We start from the raw sequence: 17,000 nt of genomic DNA, 5'->3' as shown, positions 1-17,000 counted from the left end.
ATAAAAAGACCCACCTGTCATATAACTATTGTATTGCAAGATATATCTAAAGATAAAAACTATTTCATATGGTTAAGAAAATATGGGTGGATATATAAAGATAAGTATCTGAGGATGTCGGAGGAGAGAGGTATCTATATATGAATATGATGGATCATATGCTATATAGGAACGTAATGACATGGGCTAATAGAAAACGATATGGCCTTATAGAGACAAATGAGGTGTTATGGGACAAAAAATAAATCCACTCGGTTTCAGACTTGGTACAACCCAAAGTCATCATTACATTTGGTTTGCACAACCAAAAAAGTTATTCGAAGGTCTCCGGGAAGATCAAAAAATACAGGATTGTATCAAGAATTATGTACAAAAAATATGAAAATATCCTCCGATTGTCGAGGGAATTGCACATAAAGATTAAAAACGAATCGATCTTATACAGGTAATAATATATATGGGGTTCCCAAAATTGTTAATAGAGGGTAGCCCACGAGGAATCGAAGAATTACAGAGCAATGTACAAAAGAATTTAATTCTGTAAACCGAAAACTTAACATCGCTATCACAAGAGTTGCAAAACCTTATGGACAACCAAACATTCTTGCAGAATTTATAGCGGACAATTAAAGAATAGAGTTTCATTTGAAAAGCAATCAAAAAGCTATTGAATTAACTGAACAAGCGGATACAAAAGGAATTCAAGTACAAATTGCGAGGCATCGCGGAAAAGAAATTTGGCGTGTCGAATGGATCGAGAGAAGGTAGGTTCCCCTACAAACCATTCGAGCTAAAATTGATTATTGTTCCTATACAGATTCGAACTATTTATGGTGCATTAGGAATCAAAATTTGGATATTTGCAGCGAGGAATAATGATCCTTTCTTTGTCTTTCTGTTCCACCCATGAATAAAAAACTCGTTCATTTTTTTTTTTCTGTTAAAAATGAGAAATTATAATTTTCTATCTATATCTAATTCTATAGGGTTGAATAAAAATTCGATTGACTCCATATAATTGCTATGCTTAGTGTGTGACTCGTTGGTTTTTTTATTTAGGGTTAGGTTAGGATTAAAAACAAGGGACCGTCCCCTAGTATGAACTAATAACTATCTAACTAATAACCAGCTCATTTTTCAGTATTATCTGGATCCAAGGAACCAGTCACTATATGATGTATCGATCATATTATTGTAGCAACTGAAATATTTTTTACAAAAAAAAAATCAATCATAAGGTTGTGAATCAAAAACAGAGGGATATGGATAGATGGAAGGGTGAGAGAAAGAAAGAAAAAGAATAGCAATGATATATGATTCCAATATGTATGGTCTATGAACCATCTCAAAAAAGGCAGTGTAATAAAGCATTAATACGTATTCGTCCATAATTAGATGAATAATAAAAAAAAAAGAAGAGCGTCGAGTCAATAAGGACTGAGGAGATTGATTCGAGGGAACAAATTTTTAGGAGCTCCATTGCAGAGTTCGGGCCTAGCCATTAATCGAGAAGCTATGGGGAACCACAGGTAACCTCGGTGGATCGCGGAGGATTCCCTTGAAAACGAATCCTAATGATTCATTGGGTAGGATGGCGGAACGAGCCAAGAACCAATTCATTTAGTCACGAGAGGTCATAGGGTGCCCTACAGAATGAAAGAGGTATTGAAAGAGCAAATATTAAGCCCCTTGAAAGCCTTATTGAATTGCTAAGTTTTTGGTTTTGGCGATTCAATACAATAAAAAAAGTAAAAATGAAGATTTATTAATTATACAATACAAATAGAATTTGTAATTTTAATTTTATATTATATATGAGCAAGATATAAAAATCCCTACGTGACAGATTAGATCTCAAAAAATTCCACAATTTGGTGTATTATTCATTAAATACAAATATATATCTGTAATTTAATCGTTTGATTCGCGAGGAGCTGGATGAGAAGAAACTCTCATGTCCGGTTCTCATAGAGATGGCATTGAGAAACAACCATCCACTATAACCCAAAAAGAACCAGATTTAAGTAAACAACATCGAGGAAGAATGAAGGGAATATCTTATCGAGGCAATCGAATTTGTTTCGGTGGATATGCCCTTCAGGCACTTGAACCCGCTTGGATCACATCTAGACAAATAGAGGCGGGCGACGAGCCATGACACGATATGCGTGTCGTGGTGGAAAAATATGGGTACGTATATTTCCGCACAAAACATTCTGTAAGACCTACCGAAACACGTATGGGTTCCGGGAAGGGATCTCCCGAATATTGGGTATCCGTCGTTAAAGCGGGTCGAATACTTTATGAAATGGGTGGAATATCAGAAAGTGTAGCGGAGAAGCTATTTCTATAGCTGCGTCTAAAATGCCTATCTGAACTCAATTCATTATTGCGAGATAGGGGTGTGGAGCGAAAAAAAAGGGCCCTGTGATGCAAAAAAGCAGTTTATTTACGGACAAAAATATTTATTTTTTTTTTTGCCCTTTGCTTTGAAAGAAAAGATAAAAAAAAATGATATGATTCAACCTCAGACCTATTTAAATGTAGCGATAACAGCGGGGCTAGAGAATTAATGTGTATTCGAATCATAGGGGCTAGTAATCGCCCGATATGCTCATATTGGTGATGTTATTGTTCTTTGTAATCAAAGAAGCAAATTGCCCAATATGCCTCTACAAAGATCGAAGTGATCGACAGCTGTTATTATGTAATGCACTGTAAAGAACTCAAACGTGACAATGGTATGATAATACAATATGATGACAATGCACGTGAGTTTGTCATTGATCAAGAAGGAAATCCAAAAGGAACTCGAAGTTTTTGGTCGATCGCTTGGGAATTGAGGCAGTTAAATTTTACTAAAATAGTTTCATTAGCTCCCCGAGGTATTATAAATTAAATTATAAATACTAATAGATGAGAACATAATATAGTGGTGTATCTCAAATACTAGGGTATCTGAATTAGATTAATTTAATTAGTAGATTGTGTCTCAACGATATACCTTTAAAATAAAGAATTCATAAAAAGAATAAAAAGCAGAGCATGTTGATTATATAAAACTTCGGAGGCACCAATAATTATAGTTCATCATGGGCAGGGGACACTATTGCGAAATAATAACTTCTATACTGAAATGCTGACATGGATAAAAAGGAACGGTTCAAATAGCATCTACTAATATCACCGAAAAACATTGTTAAAATACTTCTACAAGAAGGCTTTATCGAAAATGTGAGAAAACATCGAGTAAGCAATAAATTTTTCTTGGTTTCAACTCTACGACATAGAAGGAATAGAAAAGGACCATATAGAACTGTTTTTAAAACGTATTAGCCTAACCGGTCTACGAATCTATTCCAACCATCAACAAATTCCTAGAATTTTAGGAGGAATGGGTATTGTAATTCTTTCTACTTCTCGAGGTATAATGACAGACCGAGAGGCTCGACTAGAAGGAGTCGGGGAGAAATTTTTGTGTTATATATGGTGATCCTTACGGTATCCGAATTGCATCTGTAACTTCCTCTTTTTTTCACAAATAAAGAGGAAAGACAGGTTATCTAATATCATTCCTCCCCATTAGTTGATAATTCTAGGGGTTACCCGGAATGAAAGAACAAAAATGGATTCATGAAGGTTTAATTACTGAATCACTTCCCAATGGTCCATTTTGAGGGTTCGTTTTAGATAATGAGGATCTGCTTCTAGGTTATGTTTTAGGTAGGATCCGGCGTAGTTTTATCACGGATCTTGCTTGACGATAGAGTTAAAATTGAAGTAAGTCGTTATGATTCAACCGAGGGGACACATAATTTATAGACTCAACAAAGATTGAACGATTAAGTGGCTTTTCAACATTCCTCCCCGTGCGGATACAATTGGAGGTTCCAAATTTCAAGAGACTTATTTTCTTTCAAGGAGTAGATTCGAATTAAGGTAAGGAATGACAAATATGAAAATAAGGGCCTCCGTTCAGAAAATTTGTGAAAAATGTCGATTGATCCGTAGGCGGGGACGAATTATAGTAATTTGTTCCAACCCGAGGCATAAACAGAGACAACATCATGCTCAGTTGTCTACCTGAATTCTGTACCCAGTTCACGGATTGGAAAAGGGTTGAAGTCATGAGACCCACCAATTAGGTAGTTCGCTCATTTCGAGTAATGACTTGGCCGGGATGGCAGGTGCAACCTCATTTCGTTGCTCCTTACACCCCATCAGACATAGTAACACTATACAGGTTAGCACAAGTTGACGACACACAACGGCGGGCTTGGCAAGTTATCATGGCATGGCAGGATGCGAAGGAACCTTCTCTCTTTGGAGAGGGAAATGAGGAAAATGCTTAAACAGGAGCTAAGGTTAGTCTTTATTTCAGTTAGTGTTTGCTTATGTCACAAGCAAATTATTTCTCACTAACCCCATAGCGGGTGGAACTCTTATAGAGTTGCGTCAGTTTTTCTTTTCTATATTAGTATGTTTAATCTTGTTTTGCAGATGTTCCAGAATTTCACGCGTTTCCATGGTATTTCTCTACCCTATTCATTTAAATACTTTGAGGACAAAGCATGCTTCATGTTTAGGTGGGGGTGGGGGCATAGAAACACGTATAATTAAGGCATCTATTAGGATATAGTTATGTATAATATACACTTGTTTTCTAGTTAAAAAAAAATCAAAAATTTTAAAAATATAAATAAAAAGTATGCTATACACTTTGGAATATTGGTATTGTTTTCTTTCTCTATGCTCTGAATAATCTAGAAGTCTCACGTAGCTTTTGCATTAGAATAGTTTTTAGAAACTTAGGCTAATATGTAGGTAATAATCCTTGCATCTATCTATAAATATGTTACATGAGTATCTATGATTGTTGGCAGTAAGTTTCTAAAATCTAGGCTAGAGTACTTATTCTACAAATCCTGTGAGAATATAGCTTAAAGCTTTATATGAGTGAACATTTGAGAAATGACACAAGGGAGAAGTAAAATCCGGATAGAGAAATCACACGTCCACTTGCTTGATTACTATACCATATCCTAATCGAGAATTTAGGCCCTCTTTGGATCGATATAGCCAGAAATTAAAACCTATGAATTATTTTCCGCTAGTCGCCCCTCTAAGCCTTTCTTTAGCCTTTCATAACCCACAAATCCTTTACCTTGTTACAACACAAAACAAAATAAAAAAAAATCAACCTACCCAATTCTTTGAATAAGTCTGAGAATAGACATGAAGAATAGAAAAGAGAAGAACCTTTGAAATCAAGAATTCGTTAGTCGCTTCAGATAAGAAAAGTAAGTTTTCATCCAAATAAAATATATATATATATATATATATATATATATATAAATAAAGAGTTAGAACTCCAAAAATATAATCAAGGAGTCAAAAGCCAAAGAAAAAAAAATATGGCTAAGGATGGAAACAAAGTGTAGAAGCAAAAGTAAAGAACAAGGGTTTCTCTAGTTGCATAATATGAAGCCTCTATTATCTCAGACTTGTCTTTTTTGAATATCTATTTCCTTCCTTTTTAAACCATCTCCTAATCCTTACAACACTTAATAAAGATCTCTAGCTCAATTAGGAATAGGTTAGTGTCATAGTAAGTGACAGATGTGTTTGATCGACTCTAGCTTCCTTGTGTGTCATAGAGTTTGTAAGGTAAAGTGTGTCCACTGCACACTGGAGTAGTGAAACTTTAGCGGAAAAATCAGAGTGGTTTTTGTCTTGACATTTATGTAAGGACCTACTTAAGGACGCTATTCCAAGTTTTCAGAAACGGACCTGCTAGTTCATCTCATAGTATTACTTATTGTAAATATGTTTATTCGTAGATGATTGATTATTATACATATATTAGCTTAGATTTCGACTTGATTATTTTGTATTCATTGATAGTGAGATGTATAGATAATTAAGACATAGACAAGGAAACAATAGTTTTATTTCTGAGTCGTTGTAGTATAGATGAAGTTTGTGAGTACCTTCACTTGAAAACTCTCACAAGGCTATAACTCGTCCACTAGGGAATTCCTAGTGGTTTAAGGCCTTGTTGCATATGGTCAATGCAATCGCACTCGGCGAAATGAGATTAGTTAGAACTCCACATTGGGTCACTTATGCTAATTTCTCATATTTGCTTGAGGACAAGCAAAATGTTGTTTGGGGGTGGTTTGATAAGAGCCCAAAATTGTAGTTTTAACCCCTTAACAATAATACTTTTAGACTAATTATGCGAGTAATAAATAAGAGTTAATGCTAATTACTTGCTTTTATGTATTTCAAGCATTAAAGTCAATTATGTGCAGAAATGTGCCACTTTGGCGATATAAAGGAGCAAGGGTTGGTTGCTAAGAAGTTATGGGATTAAAGGCCAAGACGGGCAGAAAAAGCACACAAAAGTCAGTAGAACTTTCAAAGACCGTATCTTTAGACTCAGGCCTCAGAATTGGGCGTACCTTATGTCAAAACAACCGGGTCGGAAAGAGATTTCCAATGGTCTAAACCTTAACCCAATCAAAGGTGTAAAAGTGGATGAAAAGTTTGTTAAAGTCAGAGCCAACTGAAAAGGGCCCTGTGGACTAAAGAAATTGGGCTTTGGGCTCGATTTTCCTGCCCAAAACATGGACCCTCAGCCCATGCTTGAAAAGGTGGATCTGGTCTCCTCCATTTCCACACACAAGACTTAGCTCAGAAGTACCAATTAGGTTAGGATAGAAAGTAGCCATTAAAGTTTAGTGCTAGATCTAGTTTTGAGATTATTCAATTAATTACTTTTCAATTATTGTTTTAGATCTAGTTTTTACTTTGCAATAGATTAGTTAGAACAAGTAAATGATTAATTTAGAATCACATTTAGTTTTATAATAAAGTATTCATCTTTAATTCCGATTTAGTTTTTGATTCAATTCTTGTTTAGTTTTAGTATTGTTAAATTTATAAATTAGTTGTCTTCAATTGCTAATTAGTTAATCATAATCTAGTTTTAATTATTTAGTTATCAATTTCACTTCTTAGTTGTTAATTTAGATTTGAATCTATTGATTAGTTAAATTAGTAAAGTTAGAATCTTTATATGATGTCTAGTTTTAATTCATATGGATATGATAGTTTTATGAATCAAGGCTAAACCTCCATTAGAGGGGTTTGATGAAACCTTGATGAAAACTTGATTGTGTAGTGTAGAATCGTTGTAAGAGTCAATTCCACTCTAGAAGGTCGTTGATTCGCCATGAGAATGAGTGGACTTCCTCACATGCTAGTTATGAATTGGTAGAGATGCCATGTATAATTAGGGATTAGAACGACCAATTCTTACCATAAGAACGTAAGAATTGGATTATAACAATCTGTGCTAGTTCTGAAGTTGGATTCAAGGTGGATTCAATTCCCCCCTAATTCTTATTCTAGATTCAAACTTTAGTATTCCGTAGCATTTCGTAGTTGAATTATTAAAATCCCAGTATCTTGTTAGTATAAATTGCATCTTAATATAATTCGTAAAACTCTCATTGACTTTGGTAGGATTGATAGTCGTAGGAAACTTGAATGCTAAAGAACTAGGAGTGGAACAAATCTTCTATTCCAACTCTACTTCAATAGTATCGAGAGTAGAAATCTTTGATAAATAGTATACGATAAAGTTTTAGTTTTACTTCCGTTTGATATTCATTATTTATTCGGAGTAGAATTAGATTCACTTTTTTCGGGTTATCAATAAACACTCACATGACTAGTCTAAATAGAGGTAACTACACTATTTGGAAAGCCAAGATGGAAGACTTGTTCTATTGCAAGGACTTGGCACAACCCATTGAGAATGGAGTAAAACCAGACACAATAGCGGTGGTTAAGTGGAGCAAGCTTGATAGAAAAGCTATTAGGTACATTCGATAGTGGATTGACGACAGTGTCTTCCACCATGTATCCCAAAAGACTAACACTTTTGGCTTGTGGAAGAAACTCGAAGATCTCTATGAAAGGAAGTCGGTCGGAACAAGGTACTACTCATTAAGAAGTTTGTTAATACGAGGTACAAAGAAGGTTCCTCAATGTCTGAGTATCTTAATAAAGTACAGAATACCATCAATCAGTTGCATTTGATGAAGAATGATATGGGTGATGAAGTTGAGGCTTTGTTACTACTAAACTTTCTACCTGATAGTTAGGAGACTTTAGCAGTTTCTCTTGGCGAAGCCGCTAAGGATGGAATAATTTCCATGGAGATGGCTACTGGGGAATTGTTAAATGAGGAGACCCAAGCAGCTCCTCTCACACAGAGATCCATGTCACAGAGAAGCAGGGGAGAGGTAAGAGCAGAAAACCATCTCATTCTAGAGGTGATGACAGAAGCAAATCTAGGGGTGAAGCTATAACTCCTAAGGCAGAGAGACAATGTTACTATTATGCCACCAAGGGTCACTTTAGGTATGAGTGTTGAAAACTGAAGAGGGATGAGAAGATTAACTGTGTACATGAAAACATGGTAAAGTGGAACGGAAGCACAGGCTGAGATACTACCGCACTAGTAGACGATGGTCTAGTAGGAATTATGTCATATTGTGGTGAGTGTTGTGTTAGTACCTCATGCTAAGATATAGAGTGGGAGATAGTTATAGGAGCATCCTATCACGTCATACCACATAGGAGTTTTTTCACTACCTACAAATGTGGTGAATTTAGTGAAGTGAAGATGGGTAATAGTGGCATCTAAGAATATAGGCATTGGTGATGTTCATGTAGAAACCAATGTCAGCTATACATTGACACTCAAGGATGTAAGACATGTCCCTAACATTCGGCTAAGCTTAATTTGCACTGGGAAGTTAGATGATGATGGCTTTTAAAACTCGTTTGGTAATGGGGTATGGAAACTGAGCAGAGGTTCCATTGTAGTAGCCAAAGGGAAGAAAACATGCTCGCTTTACAAAACACAAGCTAGTTTGTGTAAAATAGAGTTGAATGTGGCACAAAAAGAAGCTTTCTCTGAACTATGACATAAGAGACTGTGTCATATGGGAGAAAAAGGCATGGAAGTTCTTGCCAAGCAAAAAGCCTTGCCAAACATCAAAGGCACGAATTTAAATAGATGCACTCATTGTTTGGTTAGAAAATAACACAGGGTGTCTTTCCAAAGATTTCTTTCTCACCGAAAAGAGAATGTCTTTGAGCTAGTACATATATATTTATGGAATCCTATGAAAGTGATGTCCCACGGGGGAGCTTTGTACTTTTTGACTTTCATTGATGATGCGTCAAGAAAGATATGGACATATAGTCTGAAAACCAAGGATGAAGTTCTTGGTATGTTCAAGACTTTCCATAGCATGGTGGAAAGAGAGGAAAACCTTTGAAGTGTATTCGTTCAGATAATAGGGGAGAGTACATTGTGCCATTTGAAAAGTATTGCAAGAGTCATGGGATTCATCATGAGAAGACCGTTCCCAAGACACTGCGGCACAATGGTATAGTTGAGAGGATGAACTGTACCATTGTAGAGATGATGATATGCATGTAGTTATCAAGAAGTTACTGGGTAGAAGCAATGCACACAACCATATATGTGATCAACCTATCGCCTTCGAAGCCTCTGAATAGTGATTATTTGATAAGAGCCCAAAACTGTAGTTTTAACCTCTTAACAATCATACTTTTAGACCAATTATGTGAGTAATAATTAAGAGTTAATATTGATTACGTGTTTTTATGAGTTTCAGGCTTCAAAGTCAATTATGTGCAGAAATGTGCCACTTTGATGAGATAAAGGAGAAATGGTTGGTTGCTAAGGAGTTCTGTGATTAAAGTCCAAGATTCAAGAAGACAAAGCCTTTGTAAAGCCTGGTCAAAAGGTGAAAAGTCAAAGTCCACGCGGGCAGAAACAGTGCACAAAGTCAGTAGAACTTCCGAAGACCATATCTTTGGACTCAGACCTTGGAATTGGGCATACCTTATGTCAAAACGACCGGCTCAGGAAGAGCTTTCCAATGGTCCAAGATTTGGCCAAATTAGAGGAGCAGAAGTGGACTAAAAGTCTATTGAAGCCGAATCCAGCTGAAGAGCCCTTTTTGGACTGAAGAAATTGGGGTTTGGGCCCGATTTTCCGGCCCAAAACATGGCTCCAAGCCCATGCACGATTTTTGGATCTGATTTCCTCCTTATCAAGAAAGAAGACTTAACTCTGAAGATATCTAGGAGCTTAGGATAGAAAGTAGCCATTAGAATAGCTTCTAGATCTAGTTTTAATGGTTTTTAATTAAGTTTAGTTTCATTTCATTCCTTGTTTTAGATTAAACCTTTAAAATATTGTTATTCATTTGATTAGATTAATAAAATAGTTTATTATTATTCAATTTATTTTTTTTGTCATTACATTTATAGATCTAGTTTAAATTCTTGTTGATATCATTTCTTAATTATTAATTAGATTTCAATTATTGTTTGTTAAATTAGTAAAGTTGGAATCTTGATGTTATGTTTAGTTTAGATTCATATGGAAATAATTGCGGAATGATTCTCGGCTAAACCTTCATTAGAGGGGGTTGAGAAGCCTTGATGAAAGTTTGATTCCAATTATCGTAGAGTCGTCGTAATTTCTATTCCACTCTAGAAACGATTAATTCACCATGAGAATGGGTTTAATCGTTCACATGCTAGTTATGAATTGGCAAAAGTGCCATGTGTAATTAGGGATTAGGAAGAACCAATTGTTCTGCATAGCAGTTCAATTCGGATTACGACGATTCGTCGTTAGTAAGATAAGTTGAGTTAAGGTGGAATCAATCCCCCCCTAATTTCTTATCATAGAATCAATGCAGCATTCCGTAGTTAATTAGTCGTATCTTGTGGGTAGTTGTATCGTAGTTTATAATTCATAAATCTCTCATTAGACTTTAGTTAAGATTGATTAGACTTAGAAAACATTACATGTGAAAGAACTAGGAGTGGAACGAATCATCTACTCCACTATATCTCAATAGGATTGAGAGTAGAAAAATATATTTGATAAATCTAGTAACAAGCAGTTGTAGTTTTACTTTCGTTTAGAGTTTCATCGCTTTATTCATTAGTAAAACTATTTATTTTACATCTATCAAATGGCCCCGCTGCCATCTTAGTTTACTTTTGCATTGTTTTCGTAGTATAAGTACTCTTCTTAAAGTCCCATTTTACCCACCCACCCTTGTTTGATTCTAACTGTGGTCGTCCGTTTCAGCAATTGAAAGTTCCTCGGAAAAATACAAGACTTGAGAGCTCACCAAAGGAGCGACCTGCGCCCCACTGAGAGCCTGGCGTGACCCGCTCAAATCACTGGAACTTGAAGTTTACATTGAGCGCACCTGCGCCCAAGGAGAGCACGCCCGCGCCCTCAGCTGAATTTTGCCGGATTTCCACAGGTTTGTTTCGAACTTCGATTTTTCAAGTTTTTTAGTGTTCTAACTTGTTATATACACTGAACACGCGTAAACAAGACGCTATTCATAAGAGAAGCAAGGACGCAATCAGGTATTCCTTTCTTCCACACCTCGCATCTTCTGTTAGAGGTTTATACTAGTATATTAGGATTGGTTGGAGTGTTGTCATGTTTAGTTAAGTTTGGTCTTAGCCTTGTATGAGATTAAGGTCTGGTCGAACAAAAACACCTAATGTAATTACACGGCAACGTCAACAAGCACGCCTATCTAGTATACCACTCATTGCACCTCTAGCTACTATTCTACATACTCTACTTGACATAATGCCCGAAGAAGGAGAGACTCCTCTCTCTAACTTTTATAAAGTCTTGAGCGATAGCCCCAAATCTTGCATCATTCTAGCAGACCCAGTGGGGGATTTTCGAATCCCCCCAAATATTTTTAATTTGTTACCCATTTTTCATGGTCTAGACCATGAAAAACCTTATCAGCACATGCGTAAGATTGAACAAGTTCTTACAACATTCCACCATCCTACGGTGGGTGCTGAACAAATTAAACTCAGGGTATTTCCTTTCACTTTAGCCGATAAGGCGGCGTCTTGGTTAACTGCCCAAGCGCCTAATTCTGTGGACTTGTGGGCTAAACTTGTTCAGCTGTTTATGGAGCATTTTTACCCACCCCTAAAGACGGATGAGATGCTTTCCAAGATTCATTTCTTTCAACAAAATTCTCATGAATCATTTTCAGAGGCTTGGAATTGCTTCACCGATCTCCTTATAGAGTGTCCACATCATAACCTAGCGAAAGACACGTTAGTTCGTGCCTTTTTCAAAGGACTTCTACACCACCATAAAGAAGTCTTTGACATAATGAATGGGGGTAGTTTCCTAAATAAAGGAGCCTCGGAGGCTTATAAATGTTTAGAGGATCAAACTAAGCGAAATAACAACTGGGGGGGGTAGTGACGATATCCACTGCTCCGCTAGTTCTTCTAATACAGTTAAGGCCGCCGGTATGTTTGAGATAAAACACGATCCCGAGCTTAAAACTATTATCGAATCACTTACTAAAAAGGTAGAGGCCATTTCTGTAAAACAAAAGCCTATCCCCGTCATGAATGTAAATTCCAATCCATGTAGTTTTGTTGAGTCCCGAGCATCCTCCCCCTTTGTCCTCCCTATAGCCTATGAACATGCTTGTTCTATTAATAGTGAACCTAAGCGCCTTTGGAGACAAATTCCCAACTTCGGTTGGAGAAATAACCAACAAGTCACACCTCCAGGGTACAATAATCAATATGTTAGGCCAACGCACAGTTATAACCAAGCTCTACCACAACAAGGACAGGGTCAGGGTAATTATAATAATTATAACAACCAAGCGCAACCTCGACAAGGTCAAGCACAAGGTCAAGGTAGTTATAATAATTATAATGCTAATAGAGGTATCGTTCTGATAAATAATAACTATCACAATCCGCCCATAAATAATCAACGTGAGATAGTTCCAGTCACACCACCCATGACCACTACACCCACACAACCGGATCGTCTTGACACCTTCATACAGGTGAGCCAACAACTCTTCCAAACCATGGCTCAATCTAATCAACAGATTCTACAATCCGTTAATAATTTAAGCTAACAGTTAGGCCAAGATAAAGCCCAACCCAAAGGTGTGTTTCCAGGTCACGCGATACCTATTTCTAAAACAACAAACGCAGCCTTTGAGGTAACCGGTAATACTAGTAATGAAAATGAAAATGTAGGTGAGTTAAATGCCATCACCACTCTCCGTTCTGGCAGAGTGGTTGATAACAAAGTAACTATGCCTACAGTTACCCCACCAGTTGCCCCTACACCTGCTACTTTACTAGATATCGAAATAGAAATTGAAGAGCCTACGACTGTAGAGGTACCAGTTACAACACAACTTAAGAAACAGAAAGCCAAGGTTAAACATCCAGGTGAAACATATGCTAAATATAGAGAGAAACCACCGTTTCCACAAAAATTAGCGATGTTAACTAGGGATACAAATTATGAGGAGATTAGGGACGTTTTCAAGAATCTAACTATAAACCTTCCCTTCCTCGAAGCTATTAAAAAGCTACCACACCATGCTAAGTTTCTTAAGGAGTTGTGTACTACTAGGCGTAAGACCAATATACCAAAAGACGCCTTTTTAACAGAACAATTCCCAACTCTATCTGAACATAACGGAATTGTTAAGTACAAGGACCCTGGTCATCCTACTATACAATGCACCTTAGGAGATTCCTATACGACAACCGCGTTATTTGACCTGGGGGCTAGTGTTAACTTACTCCCGTTTTATTTGTATAGACAAATAGGTCTAGAGGAGATGCAACCCACTAAAATGACGTTGCAATTAGTTGATCGGTCTATTAAGTATCCTAAGGGGTTGGTTGAAAACGTGCTGGTAAAGGTTCAAGATTTCTACTATCCGGCTGATTTCGTCATCCTCGATACAACAGCCGCTAACGACTCTGTCCCGATCATCTTAGGGCGTCCTTTCCTGGCAACTGCCAATGTGCTTATAAATTGCCGCGATGGTTCGATGTCCATGTCTTTTGGCCATCTTTCTGTTGAAGTAAATGCTTTTAAAACAAAGACACAGTTAACTGATTCGTCTATGGATGGAGAGGTTAGCATGATTGAGAGCTTCGCTCGAGATTATTTCAACAACACGTTCCCTGATAATCAGATGCCCAAATTTCTTTCCTTTGAAAGTTCAGACTCCAACATTTTCATCCCAACACTAGTCGATACACATATTATGGATGAGGACGAGATAGATGACTTTCTCAAAGATATAGAGGAATACCATAGTAAGGTGGATATGACCAAGCTTGATGAGAAATTCGATGAGTTTCTTAGAGCAGGTGATGAGTCACCCTATCAAGAACTACTTTGCACAACATCCGCCTCGACTCCCCCCCTTCCACCCTTTGAAAGCCATCTCGAGTTTGCACTCGATCCTTTTGTTTCTCTTGTGCTTCATAATTTTTTAAATCCTCCTAGCAAACAAATACTTCAGAAGGACAAACCATTTGACACCTTCATTTTCAGAATTGAGACAGTCCCTACCTACACCATGAATGCGTTTTGTGCTAAACCTACATCCTCATTTTTTCCATTCTTTCCTTCTACAACTTATCCATATCCACCATATCTTCCACAACCATTCACTTTTCCACACTTATTCACTAGGACACCCTCTCATTCAAAGATGAAAAAGAAGGTGCATGCTAGGTTACGTTATAGGTCTATCCGACTTCACTTTTATTTCACTAGGTTGCGTCATAGGAAATCTTAGTGCTTGATTGTGTTTGGGTATGTTTTTTGTGATATTTATTTATGGAATGATCCATAACTATTTCAGTTGTTAATATATGATAAACTGAATGTTCATACATATGTTTAGATAAATTCTCGAGTATCTGACTATAAACGACTCAATTTTTGTGTTTGGTCCATTTCCTTTCATTTCCATATATTGGTGAGTGCACCATTCAGGTAAACGGGCCCTCCCTATGGAGTGTGTGGCTGTAAGTACCGGATCCTAAGTCCACGTTTAACGTAATTCACGTTTTCCACTCTTGCATGTTTTCTCGGATTTTTGAGTCATGTTTCTCTATGGGGTGAATTATGTCCTTATTGCTTATGGTTTTTCCTTATAAAAGTAAAAAAAATATTAAATAATAAACATAGTAATCTAGGAAGTCTCGGGAATCTGACTTTAAAAGACCCACTTTTAAAAAAACAAATTTTCTAAACTCTGTTGTAAAAATTTGTTTGGGGGTGGTGTGTTCGTGATTTCTGTCCTAGAATGTTTTATGTCCCATTAGAGTTGCTTAGGCTGTTAAATTGTATTCTGATTTGGGTTGACATAATCTATGAATTTAAAGTTCATTTGTTCGCATAACTTACGTCATACACGCACTTTGAGGCGTTTTCCATTTAATTATGTCACCCATGGTCGGAATAGAGTGTTTTATGGATCATTGGATTGGAAATTCTCTCCTGATCATTTCCATATCTCATTCGCAAAAATCGGGCCGGTAACGAAGCGGCAATGTTATTTTGAAATTACGCAAAAAATCGGAAATTGTCCGAATTCGAATTGGACTTGGGCCCAACCCGCGCGCACCTGCGCCTTACCTTAAACCTTCAGTTCGCGTTTTCATCTTCACCACCGCCATTAACAAGCAAACAAGCTTCAAACCCTAAACCAATAATTAAAAAAATAAAAAGAAAGCTAAATACACCTACGCCCATAGTTCAAATCAAGTTAAAATCTTCTCCACACCCTTCCCACACCAATTTAAATCAAGTTCAATCACCAAAAACCACCCAAAAACCAATACATTGGAGCTACCGCGCCACCACACCAACGCCACCATCGTTTTTCTAGTGAGGTTGTTCCTTATTGCTTCCCCCTACCTTATTCAAACCACCAAACCTTATCAAAACTTCCAATGGCTCAACAATGCCAAATTTTGCCAGAGCAAGTCTTTACTGGCGACCACTTCTCACCGTTTTACGGTGAAGAAATGGTTAGTAGAGATTGGAATAGCACGAAGAGTTAGTCCGACGGTTTTACAACACGAGGGAGTTGGAGGGGAATAGAATTTTTGTTACGGTGGCAAAGAGGAGGAAAGAAGTATCTGTTAGGTTGTTGCCTGAGATTCTAGGCATTCCGCCTAGAATCCATCTTGATGCCAAGTTACAGGAGTCCCAATATATTGGGGTAGAGCCTTTGATGCACGCGATTGTTACCGAAGGGAACTACAATGCGAGCTCGCATTGTGTTCGCGGGCATCCTCGAACCAACCCGGTGGCCAGAGCTCGGTGGATTAGTAGGAATGTCATAGGGAAGGAGAAGGTCGGCGACATCGGTCCGAATCCGCCTTCACGTTCTATGGATACTCCCAGAGCGAAGTATGAGTTCTGTATTTTGGAGTTTTGCTTAACATGATTAGGGGAGTGGGGAAGTCTATTGCACCTCTCCCTGTTTTGATAACCAAGATCATGCTGAAGTTGAGAGCGACTCTGACGTCTGATAGGATTTGCCTCACCAAACACGAAATCCTAGTATTTATACCGAGTGTATCCAACGAGTTTTGAGGTTGCCTGAGGATAGGGTAGTCGACGAGGAGGACGTTGGAAATGAGAATGACTCGGAGGATGAGGAGGACATGACATGTTTTGATGCTGATGCCTTGGAGAGGTGTTGGTCAGCTGCAGAACGCATGGCTATGATTCATAATGCATGCGTTCCCTCAATACTATTTGCGAAGACCTCCGGACTCGACATGCTACTATGCATCATAACTTCGAGATTCGTACCCAGTGCGAGGACGAGCGGTTGGAACAGATGAGGGCTGAGCTGGAATCTCAGCACTAATTCGTGTAGATATGCTTGCACGCTTCCCACCCCACCGGAGTTCTTCTGAGGATATAGCTGTGAGGCACGAGCGTCATCGCCGAAAGATGTAGGGAAATGATCCATCGAGAGCTCAGGAGCCACCTCTTGAGCATGTGCCCTCCGCTACCA

Source organism: Coptis chinensis, chromosome 5 (genome assembly GCF_015680905.1).
Source record: "Coptis chinensis isolate HL-2020 chromosome 5, ASM1568090v1, whole genome shotgun sequence".
Classification (NCBI taxonomy): Eukaryota; Viridiplantae; Streptophyta; class Magnoliopsida; order Ranunculales; family Ranunculaceae; genus Coptis; species Coptis chinensis.
The sequence above is the reverse complement of the archived record's forward strand: the minus strand, read 5'-3'. Positions refer to the sequence as shown.